The sequence below is a fragment of the Ascaphus truei genome, chromosome 3 (assembly GCF_040206685.1).
Source record: "Ascaphus truei isolate aAscTru1 chromosome 3, aAscTru1.hap1, whole genome shotgun sequence".
Taxonomy (NCBI): Eukaryota; Metazoa; Chordata; class Amphibia; order Anura; family Ascaphidae; genus Ascaphus; species Ascaphus truei.
In genome coordinates this window covers 146,388,777-146,410,530 of record NC_134485.1, presented here as the reverse complement: position 1 = coordinate 146,410,530, position 21,754 = coordinate 146,388,777, and the positions used below count along the sequence as shown (strand labels likewise).

Below are 21,754 nucleotides of genomic sequence, written 5' to 3'. Positions count from 1 at the left end.
ATATAAACACGTTGAGAGCATATAATTTATAATACACAGCAAGTATATACAAAAATACATTTACGTCCTAAACACAAAAGAGTCTGCCCGTAGAGCTGCACAAGAGAAAAATGAAATTGCTAGTGGAAATGTTAACATTCGAGAGTATAATTGTTTAACTCCTTGAGTTATTTAGAGGACAAGCAATGTCTAACAGAACACCTTAACAGTGAAAGGGTAATTTCTTAAAAAATAAGTTACAGTAATGCCATGACCTAAATCCATAATGTTAGCGGAGAGAGCATATCTAAAAATATAAGTTTCTACAAATCCATTTCTTAAATGTCTCCAAAATACCACAGTAACAAAGGCCCATCTTTTCATTTATACAGTGTAATGCTTTTTGGTTCTACCAAAATGTGTTTGTGCTTCGGTAACAAAAAATAAAAATTAACTTGGCTCTGACATTCTTAACATTTTAAGACTCACAAAAATGATGATACGAGCATCACAAGGGAATTTCAACATAGAAAGAAGGGATCTCTCACCAAAGTGCTCACAATCTATGTCACGTGCTTTGAAATATGAATAGGTTAAACTGAAACTGAGCTTCTCAAAGGAGGGCCTTAGCATCTTGTTGCACCAACACAAAGAGAAAGGGTGCTATTTAAACGGAGAAAATTTCGGCTGACATTTTTTGCGTTCCATTCTGACTTAAGAGTGTTTGCCAATGAAAGCTGCCATTATTTGGAAGTGAAGAAAGAAAAGGGAATGTGCCCATTTTTTCCCCTCTCCCCTCCCTTTGCTATTGTCACCTGTATCTGTTTCCAGGAAGCCATATTCATTAGGGTTAAACTTCCCCCTAAATGAATAAACAAAGGATTTCTCTGTCACAGAGAGAGGCCAGGTGAGTTGATACCATCTTCTGACACAGAAAATTATCTGCACAAATGCAACGCAGGAAATTACCTGCTGCAACCCCACACCTGTGACCGTTTGGCAAGTAACTGAAAAATGTTGAGAAGTCTGCTGAAAAATCTGGGACATCATTTTTTGTAAAGAAGGATGCTGTATTGTACTCCCACTGTATTGTATTTTTTCATAAAATTATGAGTGAAAAACATTGCCTCTCCCTTGCAGAGATAGTTACAGTAGTATTCTCGGCACGCCAAAAGTTTTTTGAAACACCAATTTCCCTGTTTGAAAAAAAAAAACAGCTCTTCTCTTCTGAAACTTACGCAAGTTTATTATTCTCATGACTTTCATCTATATAGTAAAAAAAAATACATCATAATGGCGTCTTCAGGGGCAAGACCACATTGACTGTACATCCAGTAACACCCTGGTCCAACCTTCTTTGGGATGGTGAAAAATGCAGCTCCTCATAAATGTAGCGGAACACGTGGCGCGCCAGCGGGAGAAGCCTCTATTCAATAGATGTGGCTGCACTCAGGTGGGGCTAACGAGTTATCGTACCTGCTGCAATGGGCCAGTGGCTGTAATAACGTGTATTACATTTGTAAGTTAGGCTACGGCCCCGGTATCTCCACTGCAACGCGCGCCCGCGAGATTGGCAGCGCGTGCAGCCGATTACCTGGTCTGCAGCTCACTGCAGGAAGAGAGACGGGGGGCATGGCGGGGGAGTGACGGGGGCGCGGCCATGACGTCACCCGGCAGGTTCGCCCTCATTGGCTGAACCGCCGGGGGGCGTGCCGTATCGCTCGACGCGAGTCCTGCTCTCAATTCTATTGAGAGCAGGAGCAGCTCTCGCCCCAGCGCTGCGGCCCCCCCCTCGCAGCGGGCCCGGCGCCATTGAGGGGAGGGCTCTCGTCCGTGCAGCGTCCGCCACAGCGGACGCTGTAGTAGGCAGCGGGGTCAAGGCCTTACAGAAGTTTGTAAATAATGTATTCCTGGATCTTGGCGGCAAAAATGGGAGTAAAGCTTGGGACATGGCAGGTGTGTGCACAGGGCCTTTTACCCCGACCAGAGCCCACCCCTCCTGTCACGTGATGACGTGTCGTCACGTGACATACTTGGAGATGTCAGTGATTACAGAGGCCTGCACTCTCCCCTGGCCCACCTTCCATAATCACAGTTTAAATGTTGTAGTGGTTACAATGACTTTAACCAGAACACCATCTAAACTGCGATTACGAAAGTTGGGACGGGGGAGAGCGTGGGGCCTCTGTAAGCGCGGGGACTGGTGCAATCACACCGCCATCAAGCCGGCCTAGAAAAGCCCTCACTTGCAACTTTTCTCTTCCCAAGAAACAGTTTTCACCGTCTGTATTAACTACATAGTCATACAACATCTGCATACTGGGAGACATCCTGTTTGCAAAAAGACTATCTCCATGTCAAACATAAAACATTTTCTTGCAACACGTAAAAGTAGCAAAATAATGGCTCTAAACATGCCAGGATTCACTAATCTCCGATACCAGGTATTGCAGAGCAATCCCATCTTATCTGCTATTGAATTTAATTCAATACCCAGTATCACAATTATTGATTCTCCGCCAGTGTTTGATACCATTAAAAAATATATGTCCTGCACATTTTCCCAATCCATTGTGCGCCACATAACCACAAGTAAGGTTAAATAGCTTAATACATTGCTAAGAAACACAACAGAAATGCATGTTGAAAAAGCCTCTTTCAGGATCAAGTTTACTGCAAACTGAGACTAAAATATAGCTTCTCTTGTGCATATCCACTGGAGAAGCATTGAAGGTGTTGCATAGCAATGGGTTGCAGACTGCTTGCTCCAGTATAGAATTAGTTGAGTCATTTCATCGAAGGCTAGTACTTTACATCTTTGCTGCTGGAGGAGTCTGCAATGTGTTCAGATTAATATAAAAGTGCAAGATTTAAGTGAACTATAAACTGGCAGCCATACAAGCAATAAACAAAAAAAAAAACCATATGAACATTTTAGAAAATTATCTGGCAAAAGAACTGTTTTTCTCCACACTTAGGTAAAGCTTCTTTTATGAGATTTTGATCATGATCAGATAAATTAAAAATAGGAACCTGGTGAGCTCTTTGATCACATAGCTTGCAAATGTTTGAGAACATTTTATCCAGAAAAAAACCATTTGACTAAATATGGAAACCAAATGCTGACTAATGAATTAAAGGTATGGATTCTATGCCCAGATGTATTCTCAGGGCCATATGGTGACATAAATAAGAAGCAAAAATGAACTATGTAACTATGTAACTATAAATTATCTTGGCACTTCTCAAAAAGATTTTAAAGGAATAGCCGCATGTAGTGGGAGGAAAAAAATCTCTTTAATTTAATTATAATTCTTCATTTTCTGTAGCTCCTTTAAATCTTTCAAAAACGTATTGCAAGAGATCAATAGTTTTATTTGTTTTTTTTTCTTAGTTAAGAATAATGTTTTAATCAAGTTTAAAATTCTCTTTTTTTTTTTTACTTTCCATCTGCTTTGCCCATTCATTTGGATTAAACTGTGTCAAAAATAAAATAATTGAACAGGCTCAGAAGACAGTGGGCCCAAGATATATCCGCTTATCCTACCCTGCTAGGGTTGCCAGGTGTCCAGTATTGATTCGGACTGTCCTGTATTTGGCCACTCTAGTAAAACATTAGAGGCAATATCGGACATGTATGTGTTTGGTGTTACCTCTCTTGACTTACGGACCTGACCGGCTTGGGACCGCGAACAGGGATTTCCCCGTACAGGGAGAGAGCAGGGCTGTTGCTAGGGGACTGGGCAGCTTCCTCCATCCTGATTGGCTGCTGCTGAGTAATGCAGCCAATCAGGAGGAAGGATCAGGAGCCTGTGGGTGGCGCAAAGGCAGGGACGGACTGGCAAGGTGGATAAATTGCCCCCTGGCAGGTCAGATTTTAACAAATTAGGCTGGTCGGCAACAGAGAAAAGAGAAGCTGTGTGCATCACTGTACATTCCGGCCAGCAGGTGGCGCTGCAGAGTCCAGCAGCTCCTCCTCCCCTCTCTCGGGCTGCTTGCAGTGTGCTGCTATTAATGGGAGTAAGTGTGTGTGTCATAGACGTGTTGTGTTTGTGTGTGTATACATCATATATACACACTCCATGCATTATATATATATATATATATATATATACACATATATATATATATATATATATATATATATATATATATATATATGTGTATATATATATATATACATATATATATATATATATATAGTGCAGAATAAATGAGTTCTTCAGTATTAGGTGATACCTTTTTTATTGGACTAACAATTTATGTCATAGGACAAGCTTTCGAGAGTTCTCCTCTCTTCTTCAGGTCTAGCAATACTGATATACAAAGGATTCAATGGCTAACACAGTGTAGCCATTGAATCCTTTGTATATCAGTATTGCTTGACCTGAAGAAGAGAGGAGAACTCTCGAAAGCTTGTCCTATGACATAAATTGTTAGTCCAATAAAAAAGGTATCACCTAATACTGAAGAACTAATTTATTCTGCACTATCGCAACTGGACTAACACGGCTATTTTCTGCTTTATATATATATATATATATATATATATATATATATATATATATATATATATATATATATATATATATATATAGTACAACAGGAAGAGAAAAGGACCCGCTTAAGAGCACTCAGGTATACCGTAATGAAAATGACATTTTATTAATTGACACAAAGAACATTAAAAAACAGTACAACTAGTCAATGTTCATGCGGATTTGTCCATTCACATGTATTCTCAACATCTTGGAATTTGTTACTCTACATCTTCTGAATTAGAGTTACTTTAATCACATTAGCCAGATTATTATTCCACTGTGGATTCAGGTGATTCCATTACTTCTTACACTAGGTATCGGTGACTACAGTGCTAGTTCACCCTTCCTGTATACATTAGTGTTTCTTTTGGGTAGCGCCCGTGTCAGGGGTCCCTGCCATATTTTAATCATCTTGCACTGTTTTTTAACGTTCTTTGTGTAAATTAATGTCATTTTCATTACGGTATACCTGAGTGCTCTTAAGCAGGTTCTTTTCTCTTCCTGTTGTACTATTATTATTGGCCCGTGAGCACCGCCTGTTACGGTAATTATTCCGCTTTATATCGGCTTATGGTGACCACCTATATTGTTAGAGTGGATGCGAGGTAATCTTCCTCTTTTTTTGTGTATATATATAAATATAACGGTATCGTCTATTCATTTTTGATTATTAAGATCGTCTCTCTCTCTCTCTCTCTCTCTCTCTCTATTAGATAAGTTATGGTGGGTGAAAAAGGTGACAAAAAAACCTCCACCGTAAAGCATATAGCAAACAAAAATATCAGTTGTGAGCACATTCACCACATTCACATGTGTTAGACAGGTCTGCAACCCTGCTTTTGGCAGTGTGTGCTAATTTTTCCAGAATCCCTTGCTGCAGTGGAAGCACTGTATGCTAGGTGATAATGGTGACAAACAGAGTCCAGACCTGTCTAAGACATGTGAATGTGCTCACAACAAGTGATATTTTTATTTGCTATATGCTTTACGGTGGAGGGTTTTTCTTCACCTTTTTCACCCACCATTACTTATCTAATGTGTGGTGAAACCTACCCAGCCTTAAAATTGCAAAGCCAGTACAACCAGCCTCACACTGATGAGACCCAAAAGGTCAAAACAGCTGGCTAAGATCAAGTGTAGTTTCTATCCTACTCTTTTATTATGGGAAATGTTTATTGTGCCATGTTTCTATATATGGGGTGATTCTTTTAAGACACCACTAGGCACTATTCTTCATACAAAGTGTTACCAAGTATTTATTCATACTGCTGACATAGCGAGTTGTGTCTGAAGCACCAGATCCGATTGGACATTTGTAATAATATATACACTTATACTTATAGACCAGATAGAAGTATATACCGAAAAAGTCAGAGTCTGCTTCACTAAAGGATGTGCCACATCTTGGAAGATAAAAAAAAAACTAAAGTAAGAAGCGCATGCTCCATAGTATATTAAAGTAAAAAATGTACAGTATGGATTTTAATGAAAAACATCAGCTGATTGCCCACTGATGAATGATAAAAACTTGCATTGGATATGAAATGGATAATGGTTACTGGACACTGGCACAGGTTCTGTAGTCACAGGCAGCAGCGTGGTGCAGGAATGGAGAACATCTCTGATGCTGTAAGTGCAGCCCGTAGCGTGGTGCAAAAATCGGGACCGTGTCAGGTGCTGCAATCGCAGATTTAAATGTATTCGCAGAAACGGACAGTCACTCAGATGTAACACCCAGGGTATTGCTATGGTGTCCTTTATATGATGCTGTGCATCAGGTACCGGCTGGAGAATCGGGCAGGAACCTGCACACAACTGAATGTAAAACGCATCAATCTATTCACAAAAAGTTTTCACTGGAAAATCCCTCCTACAGTATATTCCTACAATTGTAGTTAGGTCCGGAAATAATTGGACACTGATACAAGTTTTATTATTTTGGCTGTGTACCAAAATAAATTCAAGTTACAGTTAAATAATGAATATGGGCTTAAAGTGCAGTCTATCAGCTTTAATTTGAGGGTATTCACATCCAAATTGGAGGAAGGGTTTAGGAATTACATCTCTTTAATATGTAGCACCCTCTTTTTCAAGGGACCAAAAGTAATTGGACAATTGACTCAAAAGCTGTTTCATGGACAGGTGTGGGCTATTCCTTCGTTATTTCATCATCAATTAAGCAGGTAAAAGGTCTGGAGTTTATTCCAGGTGTGGCATTCGCATTTGGATGCTGTTGCTGTGAACCCTCAACATGCAGTCAAAGGCGCTCTCAATGCAAGTGAAACAGGGCATCCTTAGGCTGCAAAAAAGAAAGAAAATCCATCAGAGCGATAGCAGGAACATTAGGAGTGGCCAAATCAACAGTTTGGTACATTCTGAGAAAAAAAAGAACGCACTGGTGAGCTCTGCAACATAAAAAGGCCTGGACGTCCACGGAAGACAACCGTGGTGGATGATCGTAGGATCCTTTCCATGGTAAAGAAAAACCCCTTCACAACATCAAGCCAAGTGCAGAACACTCTCCAGGAGGTAGGCTTATTATCCGAGTCTACCATAAAGAGAAGACTTCACGAGAACAAATACAGAGGGTTCACCACAAGGTGCAAACCATTCATAAGCCTCAAGAATAGAAAGGCCAGCACAGTTCTGGAACAGCATTCTTTGGACAGATGAAACTAAGATCATCCTGTACCAGAATGATGGGAAGAAAAAAGTATGGAGAAGGCTTGGAACGGCTCATGATCTGAAGCATACCACATCATCTGTAAAACACGGTGGAGGTAGTGTGATATCATGGGCATGCATTGCTTACAATGGCACTGGGTCACTAGTGTTTATTGATGATGTGACAGAAGACAGAAGCAGTCGGATGAATTCTGACGTGTATAGGGATATATTGTCTGCTCAGATTCAGCCAAATTCAGCTAAGTTGATTGGATGGCGCTTCACTTTAAAGATGGACAATGATCCAAAACATACTACGAAAGCAACCCAGGAGTTTTTTTTAAGACAAATAAGTGGAATATTCTGCAACGGCTGAGTCAATCACCTGATCTGAACCCGATCGAGCATGCATTTCACTTGCTGAAGACAAAACTTAAGGCAGAAAGACCCACGAACAAGCAACAACTGAAGACAGCTGCAGTAAAGGTCTGGCAAAGCATCACAAAGGAGGAAACCCAGCGTGTATATATATATATATATATATATATATATATATATATATATATATATATAAAGTTATATTTTTATATGATATAAAGTTATATTTTTATATTATATATATATATATATATATATATATATATACAGTGGTCGACAAATCACCAAAAAATCTACTCGCCCAACAAAAAAATCTACTCGCCACCTAGTACCAAACGTGTGATGCTTGGGCCAATAGGAGCTCGCCATGATGTTAAATCCACTCGCCCGGGGCGAGCAAATGTATAGGTTTGTCGAACACTGTATATATATACTGATTAGACCCAAAAGGTCAAAACAGCTGTCTGTGAGTGGGTTCACTGGCTTTGCTTCTCATCCAAGGCTATGTTTAACAGCTGTGTTTGAAACAGCAAGCATTCATTTTAGAGTTCCATGTAATAATGGACTTGAGGCAAAAGGTGGCACTGTGTGCTCATTTTCATGCCATTTCCCAGAATCCCTTGCAGTGGAAGGGTTGCAGACCTGTTTAAGACGTGTGAATGTGCTCGCTGCAGATTTTTCTCTTTTCTATATTGTTTTGGACTGGTTTGGGATCCCAGTTTTTCTGCTGGCACCCCATATTAGCCCTTATATACAAGTTTTTGCTTCTGGAGTGCACCAGGCATTATTATATTTTTTACCACGCGCCCTGTGCGGGACTCGGGCTACAGGTAGCAGTGTGTGGGTGGTGGAAGCCACAGGAAGCTCCTTAGAGATCGCGACGGGAAGGGGCTGTCTGTGCTGCCTGGAGGAGGAGAGCAGGGGAGCAGGAGGAGGTGAGGGGGGAGAGAGGCCATACAGGAGTTGGTGAGGGGTGTGAGGGGTTTTACAGGAGTTGGTGAGGGGGGAGAGGGGCCCTACAGGAGTTGGTGAGGGGGGAGAGGGGCCTTACAGGAGCTAGTGAGGGGGAAGAGGGGCCCTACAGGAGTTGGTGAGGGGGGAGAGGGGCCTTACAGGAGTTGGTGAGAGGGGTGGGAGGCGTCCTAAAGGAGTTGGTGAGGGGGAGAGGGGCCTTACATGAATTGGTGAGGGAGAAGAAGGGCCGTACAGAAGTTGGTGAGGGTGGAGGAAGGGACCCTACAGGAGTTGGTGAGGGGAAAGGAAAGGACCCTACAGGAGTTGGTGAGGGGGGAGGAAGGGACCCTACTGGGGTTGGTGAGGGGGGGGGGAAGAGGCCTACAGAAGTTGGTGAAGGGGGAAGGGACCCTACAGGAGTTGGTGAGGGGGGAAGGAAGGGACCCTAGAGGAGTTGGAGAGGGGGGAGGAAGGGACCCTACAGGGGTTGGTGAGGGGGGAGAAGGGGCTTACAGAAGTTGGTGAGGGGGGAGAGGGGTCCTACAGGCATTGGTGAGGGGGAAAGGGACCCTACAGGAGTTAGTGAGGGGGGAGAGGGACTCTACAGGAGTTGGTGAGGGGGGAGAAGGGCCCTACAAAAGTTGGTGAGGGGGGAAGGGACCCTACAGGAGTTGTGAGGGGGAAGGAAGGGACCCTAGAGGAGTTGGTCAGAGGGGAAGGAAGGGACCCTACACGAGTTGGTGAGGGGGGAGAGGGACCCTACATGAGTTGGTGAAGGAGGAGAGGGACCCTCCAGGAGGAGGTGAGGGGAGGAAATGGGAAATTAAGGGTACAAAGCCAGGGTACAAAGCAAAGGGACTAGGAGAGGAGGAGGGAGTTGGGTGGGGAAAGAGGGAAGGAGACAGGAGGGGGCGACAACACATTTATTATTTTTATTATTATAGAGTAATAACTGGCTCTTATTATTACAAATGACCCGTAGTATTTATATCACCATTACTATTATTACTATGTAACTATGTATTAGTACCTGATTTATACAAGTATATTAAACGTATAATATTATTGCTATATGTAGTATTATCCATGACTATTATTAGTGTTAGTATTATTACTTACATTCACGTAGATTAGGACTGTCTAGTTCCCAGTATTTTGCCAGCCCTGATAATAGTAATACACTAGGGGGGGGGGGGGCGTCCACGGACAGAGGAACTCGTACAAATAAAGCTTTTATTTCATTAGTATTTTTATATGTATTTGGGGGCTTGGTGGTATTTTTATATATGTATTTGGGGGCTTGGGGGTATTTTTATATGGGTTGTGGTATTTTTTATATGTATTGGGGAGGGTTGTTTTTTTATATGTATTTTTTTTTAATGGATTGGACTCTTTTGTAGATGTATTGGGGTCTTTTGTAGATGCATTTGGGGTAATTTTTTTAGATGTATTGTTTTTTTTAAAATTTGTATTGTGTGTATGTGTATTTGTATGCATTTGGGGGTGTGAGAGAGGTTGTATATATTTGGGGAGTGGGGATTTTTTTTGTATATATTTGGGGGTGGGAAGTTTTTTGCATTGGGGGTGGGAAGTTTTTTGGTATATATCTTGTGGGGGAATTATGTGAGGTGGAGGGAATGAGTGAGTGTGGGGTAATTGACTTGACGGAGGGGGAGGAGAGAGGGGGCGAGTGAGGAAAAGAGGTGAGTAAGAGTGAGATGCAGGGGAGAGAAATAAATGTGAGGCGGGACAGTGAGAGATGGAAGGGAGAGATATATATAGGAAGAGGGGGGGAAGAGAGGGGGCTCGTGAGGTGTGAAATGGAGGGACAGTGGGCAATACCGCCGACATGGGGGGGGAGAGGGCCTGCTCAAAATGTTTTTTAATGCAGCTTGAATAAATATATTTTTATTGCCACATGACCTGGTTTTTGCCGCTATGCACCACAAACTATACTTTGCCCATATTCTCGGATTCCGGATGTGGTTGCACGCCTGAGGACCTGCAGGGGAGTAACAGTGAGTACCCTTATATATTATGGATCTCCCTAAGGAGAGGAGAATGGAAGATATCCTCACTAACATCTCCTGGGATTAATGTGTCAACTCTAATGACATGGGGACTGGATAATTGCATCCTTAATTATTATATCTCCCTTGTATGGTTTCCTCTGTACATACGATTGGATCTTAAGGGACATAGCATTTGAGCTCCTACAGAATTCTCTATACATACTGCCAAATTTATATACAGAAAATACAAGTTCATCGAGTTTGGTTTAATGAAAGAAACCACAAAAAATGCTTAATCTTGTGATATTATCAATGTTGTCAGTGAAAGATTTACAATTTTTAACATATTACAGTTACAAATTAAAGCTATAGGGATATATTTACTAGGCAACACTATGCCATAAAAAACCTTCCAGCACGGCTTAGTAAATATGACCCTTACAGCCTATTCAAGTGTATGGGCCCTTAAAGCTGTCTAAGGCTGCGGCCAGGCAGGGAGCGAGCGCGCTGCGCTCATGTGCGGTGACGTCACACTCCCTGCTCGGCCGGGAGATTTGTGGCCGGCTAGGTGCGCGCACGGGGGGGGGGGGGGGGGGCGATTCGGAGGGCGCGGCCATAACGTCACGGAGCTGGTTCGCCCTCATTGGGCGAACCGCTCACTTGACGCGCTTGCGGATGACAAATTCAAATTTGCTTGCTCTGCAAGCAGCTAAGCGCCGAGCAGGCACAGGCGCTTGCTCACGATGGCCACACACATTGCCTCAATGTGTTTCATAGCGTCCAGCTGAGGCCTTCTGGAGTAACACCACTCCGTATATGTCCATAATGGTCCATTCACTTGTAAGGGGTAGTAACAGGTCTTCCAGCATAGAAGGGTTTTTATAAAATAGCACTTCTTAGTAAATATGGCTCATAATGTTTTGCCTTATAATAACTGTCAAACGGAATATATAACAAATATATGAGAAACACCAGTAGCAAAGAAGTACACAGTAAATGTATCCAGTGTTGCCCCAAGCTGCATGATTTAGCTTTCAGATGAGCACTTCCAGGACAAGTGGAACAGAAAATTTGGTTATTTTTGTTTTATCTTCATACATATTTAAAACATCCATCATCACCATGGGATATATAGTTATTTAATGTTTCCAATAGGTGTTAAAAAGTTCCTCAGCTGTAATGCAGTGAATGTATTATGAAACAGGGAAAGACAAGTGACTGTCGTTTAAATGCACAAAGGTGAGATAATGGGCTTCCAAATGACTGAACTGTCAACTCCAGTTAGCATTACAATGTAGCCTCTAGAGACTATAAACCATACAGCTGTTTAAAATATATATAGAATATTATAGTAAATGACAAACACAAGAGCTGTCACCTATTTTAAAGACAATAACATAGAGCAGCTAGATATTGTCAGTGGTTGACACATTTGTCTAGGCTACATCTGGCACTCACCCCATATTTTAATGCCTATTCCCCATTTTTACTATCTTATCAAAAGTCCTAGATTCTACCAGCTAGATTCTGTAGCAGTTTCCAATTTATTTGCAAAGCCCTGTTTTTTTTTTTTTTTTTTTTTAAAGATGCTGATTTGATAGCTTGCCTCATCTTTGAGGAGGCATCATGGCGCACTTAGGATTCCATGGGGATGCATTTGTGGCCCACTATTGTCAAAATGGGCAGTCGTGCTTGGCATGCTTACTCTAAGAACGAGTTGTCTGTTGTTTAGAAAATATCTCACAGCTATATTTTTTTTCTGTAACATTTTTCGCAACGTGTTCAAGCATCTGTAAACAGACATATACATGTATATACAATCATGCAGAGATACTGTATATGGAATGTCATAACAATACTTAGACTGCTGAATTTATCTCAATGAATCTGAGGTGACCTTCAGACACTTTTGCTATGGAATTTATCTCTGTGAATTTGAGGTGGCCTCAAGACACAAACTGTTCTGGGACATTAACTCATCCCTCTCAGAGTCCTCTCTCCAGCTGATTTAAAGTGCCTCCAACCAAGTGGAAGGTATTAAATGCAGGGCCGCAGACAGATTTACCGGGGCCCAGGACAAGAGTTATGACCGGGGCTTCCCACCATGTTGGAGGTCTTGTGAGCCCCCCGTTTCACACCTCACAAGCCCCCTCTATTCCCCCCTCTTCCTATGTATTTCTCTCCGCCCTTCATCTCATTCTTACCCCCTCTCTTACACCCCTCTCTCCTCTCACTCTCCCCCCTCTATCAATTGCCATGGCGACTTGTCCAGAAGCCGTCTGAATCCCTGTAAATTATGATTGTAGCGGCCACGCGCGGTCCTCCAGCATTTACTTTAAATGCCTCGGAGAAGAGCGCGGGCCCTCTCCAACCGCAGAGCCCCCCAGTTTGTGCACCCCTGCTGTAGATGAAAGAAACCTGGAGCCTGAAGTTGGAATTGTGGTCATATTTGTAATGAGCAAAACCAACCCTGTTTATTCAGCTTCCTCTCAAAATCACAGATGTAGAGGGTATTGTTTTCAAAAACAGGAAGATCGTAAATTGGTCCTACCCATCAACGTGTGCAATGCCGCACAGAAACTCAATTGGAGATCAAATAATAATATATCACACCAGTGCAAGTGTTTCTTATAAAGGTTCAGCATCATATACTGTAAGGGTGAATCCTTCTTTAATGTTACCAACAAAAAACTCTTCAATTGTATTTGCAAATACTATACATTATAGAATTGAAAGAAAAAAGTGACAAAGGTGCTCCAACGCTGGATCCTTTCAATATGATGGTATAGGTGATATACAAATAAACAGGATAGGACAGGGGAATATTCTGATTGATGCTTGTAGTATAGTCCCCAGAAAGACCAATGATCCCTGAAGGGCTGTGAAACCCAGTCAAACCCTCATTGGGATGGATCCTGGACTCACAATGAGTATTAAAGAGAATAATAAATGATACGCACAGATGCCCCTTTAGTCCAAAATCCTGATAGGCGTGCAGCCAAGTGGGATGAGATGAGACAAATCTTCAAAGACAAACAAGAAAAAGACTGGCGCACAGCCAAGAATTGGTCCCAAATATATGAATACAAAATCTTCTTTATTGAGCCATCTTAAAAATGGAGCTCCTTGATAAAGTGTTTTTACACGAAACGCGTAGGAGGTTGTTCACCTCCATTTTTATGATGGCTCAATAAAGAAGATTTTTTATTCATACATTTGGAACCCATTCTTGGCTGTGCGCCAGTCTTTTTCTTGTTTGTCTTTGAACATTACAGAATTGTGCAACATAAATTTGTTTTTATAACTCTAATTTATTATGATTGGTGGTAATATTTTTGTAGTTGCCTGTATAACTTTGCATGATAGCTCCAGAAGAATATAGTTAGGAAAATGTTTTATGATTCATAAAGCTAATTATACACATAGCAATTACATGTTGATTTAGTGCCAAAAATGTTTTCTTATTTATATAAACTTTTACCTACTTGGTCACTGAAAGTGTGGGACATGGCTATTATACAAGATCTTTTTTGTAATGCTTGCTTACTTGGCCACTGTAAATAATCTTTTAAAACACCAGTTCTTTGTTTGAATACCTATTTTAGTTATTTACCTTATGTCCTGTTGTTCAACACTGAAAAGCTTAGTAGATAATAAGAATTCTATTAAACTACTGTATAGTTATAATTAAAACTACAATAATAATTCCGGGACATTTTCAGGAGCATTGGGACCTTTCTTTAACATTCCACACAGTGATAAGCAGCTTTTAAATCTTCTGTCAAGTAAATATTGTATTCCAGGGCACCCAAGGGAAACCCTAGCATTATGTGCAGCTCCATGATGCAAGACCAAGGTGTCAGAACTAATTAGAATCAACACTTTCTCTAGGTAGTGTTCAAAAGCACTTAATAGCATGAAAAACGACCATTATATGTGTGACATGAAGCAAGAACTTCGTTTGTACCTTTGTTCCAGCTGTTGATTTGACAATCTGCTACTAAGAATGAAATATTGTGTTATCACAGGTAATTAACCCCATTAGTGCCAAAGGGACCTGAATGGAGTTACAGTATAACGATTTTGGAAAAAAAACTGTATTCTTTCACTGAATGTTTTTATTATTCATAAACATTAAGGGACATTTACCAGGCAGTCTGCTACCATAACACACATTCCAGCTCTGGAGGACACCTTGCATCTCATGGAAGACAATGGGCTCTAAGGTGTCTGCTAGCGTGGAAGGTGTCTTATAACAGGAGATTTCTTAGTAAATATGGGCCTAAATTACCCCCATATAGGTTTGGTTATTTTCTCCTATTATTGCCTACTCTGTGTAACTGCCTTAATACATCTCCTATATAATAAAAAACAGATCTCTAAAAATATGGGCCCAAAAGTTCAGGGCTGACTAGAAATACTGCCCACGTCCCACTTTTTGTCAGCTGGACTACTCAGAGAAGGCTGTCATAAAGGGGGTTGTTAAGTATACTGTGATCGGGTCACTATCAAATAAAAACTGGCAGTTTAATGAATAATCCCCAAAGTCTTTATTTGTCAATTAAGCAGAGTAGAAGAGGAACTCACAGCTAATTCCAGTCAGACCCTGAATTTTTAGGAATCTTTATATAATTTTTGGATACCAATATTTCATATACAGTATAAGCCTACCAAACAATATACAGTATAGGGCTCTTCTCACACTAGAGATATACAAATCTGTCCCACTTAAATTTGTGAAAAATCCTTGGGATTTTAGAAAAATACGTGAGTTTGTTTGGACACAGTCTGCTAATTCACAAGCCAATAATGTATACTTCTTTATTTATTTATTTTGTAATAAAAAATGTAAGACAAACTCCCAAATATTCACAAAAACTAGCCTACATTATTACTGGAAAAGGTAAGAAAGGTGACAGCGTTAAAAGTATTGTAGAAATATGATAGAGTAACCAGGTTGCTCCAGATATTATGGTGCAGACAACTCAAGTTTTATACAGTATGCCATACACATTCAGATAGCACACAATAAACAACTTACTCATTTTAGCCCTCTCACTGCAATGTTTAATACTTTACATACTGTACCAACAGAACTTATCTCCTCAGATCCGCCTCCAGAAATCTGTTTATAGTCCCCAGGTTAAATAAATAATCTGGTTGCTCTTCCTTCTTGTACTGATCATCCCACTGCTGGAACAATTTACCTGGGCCTCTCAAATCCGCTTCCTGTCTAAATTTCTTCAAGACTTTTGCTGTTTCCAACTGTAAACATGTTTGTAACTGTAACTTGTAAAGTTGTCAACTTTACTTTGTGCCAGAACATACTTGAAAATGAGAAGTAACTCTCAATGTATATTTTTACGTGATGTACCAGGAGATGCCGACGCTTACAGATGCCCCGCGCTCTCACCCCGCCCAACTTCCATAATCATAGTTTAAATGTTGTGGTGGTTACATTGATTTTAACCATTTAAACAGTGATTACAGAAGTTGTGTTGGGGAAGAGTGCAGGGCCTCGTGCAGTCGCAACGCTGGGACCGCCTTTAGGCCGGCCCACCGTCCAGGTTATCTGAAACTTAAAACAAGAGTAATTCAATAAAGCAGTTAGTTTCTCCATCTTCATGATGATTCAAAAATGTTTTTGATTTGTATTAAAGTTGCCTCCCTCATTTTTTATTGGTTTCACCTCAGAAAATTACCCTGGTAAACATGCACAATTGCTAACATTTAGTCAGCGTGTTATTACTATTTTAAAAAATCCAATGAATTAAACATGGAAGCAATCCTTGTTCTGGATTTGGTTAGTATGATTTATCTATTCAATTAGAGGGGCAAGAAATCCAATATTCTGCAGCCTTTAAATCTACTTTAAGGAGAAGTGCATATGCAACCATTTAGGGCTCTGTGTCAAAAGGGCAGAGCCAGAGCAAGGCCAAACAATCTGCTAATAACTGGGAAATGTTTGAAAAATGTACAGTCTATGAGATTTATATTTCACTGGTTAATAGGCCTCAAGCAGTCTGCAGGAAAATGTACTAATGACATCAGGCCTATCTTCCCCAGCAAAGAACAAGCTACTGTATGGGAAAGGACCAAATTTTCAATTTTATGTGACAGTATTTGGTATAGCCATTAGAAAGTACTGCACCATCATAATGTACACAAGGTCAAAATGTATCCAATGTGGATATAAAATCAGATGGTATAAAAGAGTCAACGTGAGTTATTTCTTAACCGCTTCAGTGCCCTATGGACGTACAATGTACCTGCACCCTCGATGCCCTTAAGATGTACATTGTATGTCCTGCATTTCTTCCCTGCTCCAGCAGGCAGGACTTTAAATCAGCTCCTGCAACCAGTTGGATCATCTCCTCTACACTACACGAGATGAAATAACCCAGAGTTCCAGATCACAGGAATCATACTGTACTTAAACAAATGTATACCAAACGTTTGAAAATGTGTGTAGCCATGCAGGTGGCAAACACCCTTGACCTTAGTACTTAGTCCATGGAGCCTATGTACTAAGATCATATTTGAAATGTTATTGTGCGTCAACATTTTACTGCTAAAAAGTAGCCCACACCTTCGTAAAACGTGCGTTGTATGTATATATCCGATATGTGACTTCATACAGTACTGTACATGAGACATAGGTCGCTGTTTGAAATTTAAAATTGACAAATTTACATTGCTTTAGTACATATCATTTACATGTGTGAGCTAAGTGCATTCCATTTCTGTGCATCATCAATTTTGACACTTAAGGTGCACAGTGAGAAAAATAAGGTTCGTGCAACGACGCTCACAGGCGCAACTAAGTTTGAGATTTGCGTGGGGTCAATGTTATGCCTAAAATGCCTTTTATAATTCTTAGTACATAGGCCTTCATGAGTTTTTGTGACCTTAGACGTTTCTTCTTTGCTTTTAAAATACAAAGCAAAGCAATAAGGCCATAAGTAGCCGTGTGAAAAGAATAGGTAGATGGAGGCTTGGTTATAGCATGATGCCCTAGGAACGCTTCTTTACATTGCTATTCCATGGGAGACCATTGAAGCATAACAGGGTATTTTCTCCCATTCAAAAGCTAATACACTATGAGTTCTATACAGTATATTTGCTTCCCTGAAATTGTGGCAGGTCTATTTGACCCAGGTGACGAAAGAGGTGCACCTTTTTATTGGAGCTATACTTAGAGAAGGTACAGTGTATGCCTTTGATAATAACATCCAATCACGTTTTGGCATATTTACAGAACACGATGACCCTAAGTGATGTTTGCCAGCTTCTAATATATTGAGAAATAGTAGAAGGCTTTTTTTTAAAGAACAAAACCTCTAGAATAAGTATCCACAGTGCTATGGCCACTACTGCACCATTTAACAAATATCTATTTGATTCAAAGAAGCAAATGAGAAGGTTATAGATGCCAAAAATATTAAACAGATTATGGTATAAAAATGGTACCAAACAGGATTATTTTATTTAATCTGTATACTTGATGTGTATCAATATGAATACTGGGATCTGACAAGACAGGTTACGGGTAATGGGGCTCTTTTAGTGTCAGATATTTCGTTGCTATCATTCAAAATCAAGTTTGTGCTTTAAAAGTTAGGATAAAAAGAAAGAAAAGAATAAGGGCAGCACTCCAAAAGACTCACGGTTAGTAGATCCTGAAATCCTTACAAGGAAGGCCCTGAGTGGCCAGAAATGTTGTAATGTGATTGCATGCTCTAGCAAAATAAAATGCATCCAATTTTTTCACCGAATTTGAAAAGTTTTTGTCTGTTCTTTATTATGATTTCAGGATCTACTAACCGTGAGTCTTTTGGAGACTTTTACTTTTTTCTTTTCTTGTCTGGTTGACTAGTGTGACCACACTGTATTGTGGGCATGCATCTATTAGTCCATTTTTTTACCTGTAAATTTGATTTCTTGGTTTTTTATTTTTAAAGTTGGGAAACAATCAATTACATTTATCTTTCAAATGATACTTACAGTAGGGGCTTTTACTAGTTGGTTTACAGGTGTTAACCCTTAGTCACACTGCTGTGTTTTCTGTATATTTTATATCCAGTTCATAAGTGATCCCTGAAACGAATAGAAGTAGCAACAGCAAACACCACTGCCCTACTGCTAGCTATTGTTAGTGGCTCTGAAGCAGATGAAACTTTTATTTTTATCACAGCTACACACCATTAAGCATAGAATTAAATCTTGCAGGACTGGACAAGGAGGAGAAATGGGGTCCCAAAGGAATAACCTGGTTTATTTCTATTGTTACTGCTGACTGGTATAAGAAATACAAAAAGCGCAATATCCTTCCTTCACAGATCAGCCCCATGCACCTCAGGTCTGAAAGCAGGCACTATCTGTAACAACACAAGCTGCTTTTATGCCATCCAGGTAATTACAGGCTCAGGTCAAGGACTCTAAACCATATTGATTTCATCGCTGTACCAACAAGGGCCCTCAAGCACTGGCTGTATCCGCTCATGCAGGGACAGCCTTTAAGGATCTGTGACGCCAGGAATCCTCAGGCCCTATCATCGCCAGTAATAGGAAACCAATGTCCACTCAGCCTTGTCAGTTGTTGCCTATGGCAATTAGAGCAGACTGGGAATTCATATTGTGGGTGACTTCATCTGCCAGCTGCATTCACACATCCTGCCCACCTGAACGCGTGATCACTGCTACAGAGAGCCGCTACACATTGCTCGTATTGGATTAGTATTTGTCATGTGTATGCAGTGAAAAGTAAAAGATCTTAAAGCATGATTCCTATGATAAAATTCTCTTTGCAATTATGATACTGTCAAGTTGCTTATGTTTGCTTTTTCTGGTACTATTTGACCAGTTGACGGATATTTACTTTTCTATTTAGATTACTCATTTACATTCTAGAGTGCATATCACATACTAAATGTGATAATCAAGAGGTTCACATTTCCAAAACTACTGAAAATAAGTAGGCTTCAATATAAAACAATGACTAGTATACCACCATTTCTCTGCCAAAACTTCTGTATGGGCAGACTTCCATGATAGTTTATGGAAAATGAATACAAAAACCCTATGCTCTTCCCAAATTGGCTTGCAATTTATTTGTGAAATTCTACATTTTGATCACACATTAAATAAGTTATGGGGGGGGGGTAAAAAAAAAAGGCACATATACCCTCCACCATACAGTTTACAGAAAATAAAAAATATCACTTGTGAACACATTCATATGTAGTGACACACTGTGTGCTCATTCAAAAAACTGGACTCAATGGTGAAAGATGCGTCAGTTCACTATGTCCAGGGAGGAAAATACAGTATTACAGTACCTCTCATTTTTTACTGGACAGAGTATCCAAATACAGGACAGTCCAGTTCAATACCAGACACCTGGCAACCCTAGTCATTACCCATAATTCCTGGCTGCCGTGGAAGCAACGTAAGGTACAGTAAGAGATAATGGTGAAGGGCAGGTTGCAGACCTGTCTGAAACAAGAGAAAGTGCTCAGAAGAGTAATTTTTTTCATTTGCTGTACATTTTGATCCTAAGTCTTATAACAAAGGAGTCATTTAGTTGCATCTTTTGATAAAACAATTATTCAAAGCTGCTAACCATGACCGTTTGTCTGTGGGTGTGGCTGCATGTATGAAAGTATATGTATCTATGCATGCATGTATGAATGTATAATCTTATTTCTATAGCACAAACAATTTATGCAGTTTTTATGAAATTACAATACAAGGTAAATAAATTACAAACAATGGGGATAAGTGCAACAGGTAAATTACTACATAAGGCAAAGGGAGACCCTGCCCCAAAGAGCTGACAATCTAAGTGATGTACGAGTGAATGCATGCATGAGCCAGTGTACACGTTTATATGCATGCTGTGACATAGTCCCAGGATAGTAGGCATCTTTCTGTCTGATTCATAGCAGAAAGTGCAGACATATTGTGGATGTGATCCACCCCACAGATTCGCAGTCACTAAGGCTGGTGCATAGGAAATCCATACCAGACTTTACAATGGTTCTGGTTTCCCTCACCTGGTCACCAAATTACTAGAACAGGTAGAGCAGAGAGGGTTGCTTTTTAAGTCTCTCTTCCAGAGCCTGGAGGCTGGGGCATGCTGCTCCCCGTATCCAGTTCGGGGCGGACGCCCCCTTCATGTGTTGCAGCATCTGAGAATCTATTGGGACGCTGTCCCCATCTGCCAGTTAAGAATTCAATGTTATATATTTGTGTTATTTAAAGTTGGTAACTGGCTTACCCAGCCAACATTGCAGATAGGGATAAGCTGTGAGTTAGACTCATGACAGGAGTAGATGTTATTTTTATGATTTCTTTTGTTTCTTAAAGTGACGGTGTTTGAAATGTTTAGTGTCAATGATATGAGTAAACTGCTGAAGGTTAATGACTGAGTGCCTACTACCTACTGTATACCTGTTAAAGCTGTAGTCCCTTAGTGGGATGAAATAAAGCAGGCAGAAGCCGGAGTTAAGCAACATAATGCTTCATATTATCCTTTTGTCTCATTTATAACCCTAGAGGACCGTGTTGCGAAGAGCCTGGGCAAACGGCAGTGCTACACAAAGGGAGCCGTTTGCCACAATACGTATAAGCCTTAACTTTTGTTATTTTGCCTTCTGGCCCTTTACATTCTATTTTCCCCTGTGGGCCCTTTACAGTCCAGTTTGACATATTGTAAATGAATGAAGCATAAGGCATACATTTTGCCATAGTTCTGAGACACGCTGTATTGAAAGTAGGATACATTAAGAGCCAAGAATATTTTTATGCCACATATACACACAGTTATGCACTATATTATATTTTCTTTTTTGGGGTGACTTCGACTTGTACTCCCTCAATTGTTTATTCATTTATTTATTCCCATCATTGCATTTCTGCATGCTCATTCTGCATGGTTACCTTTTTCATACACTATTAGCACTCCCCCTTTTTTTTCCGCCATCACTGATCCCGGCACGTTGAGTTACTTCCCATGTCACCCCTGCTGCTTTGGTTCTATGTGTTTTCCCCATATACGCATGCGCCGGTTGGACTGCTTTCAATGCTATTTGGTTACCTGGACTACCATCGGATGCGATTTGGTGCACATGCGCAGTTCGTCGTGGACATCGGCACCATTTACCCATATTTACACAGGCATGCGATTATTCTGCTGGTCCCTTCACAGGACGCGCTGTCCAGCCC

The 21,754-nt window shown here is 40.6% G+C and overlaps 1 protein-coding gene across 3 annotated transcripts in view; it reads right to left on the bottom strand.

Moving 5' to 3' along the window:
• BCAS3 (BCAS3 microtubule associated cell migration factor) overlaps window positions 1-21,754 on the bottom strand; it is a 1,601,451-nt gene that overhangs the window by 728,935 nt on the left and 850,762 nt on the right. The window lies entirely within an intron of this gene.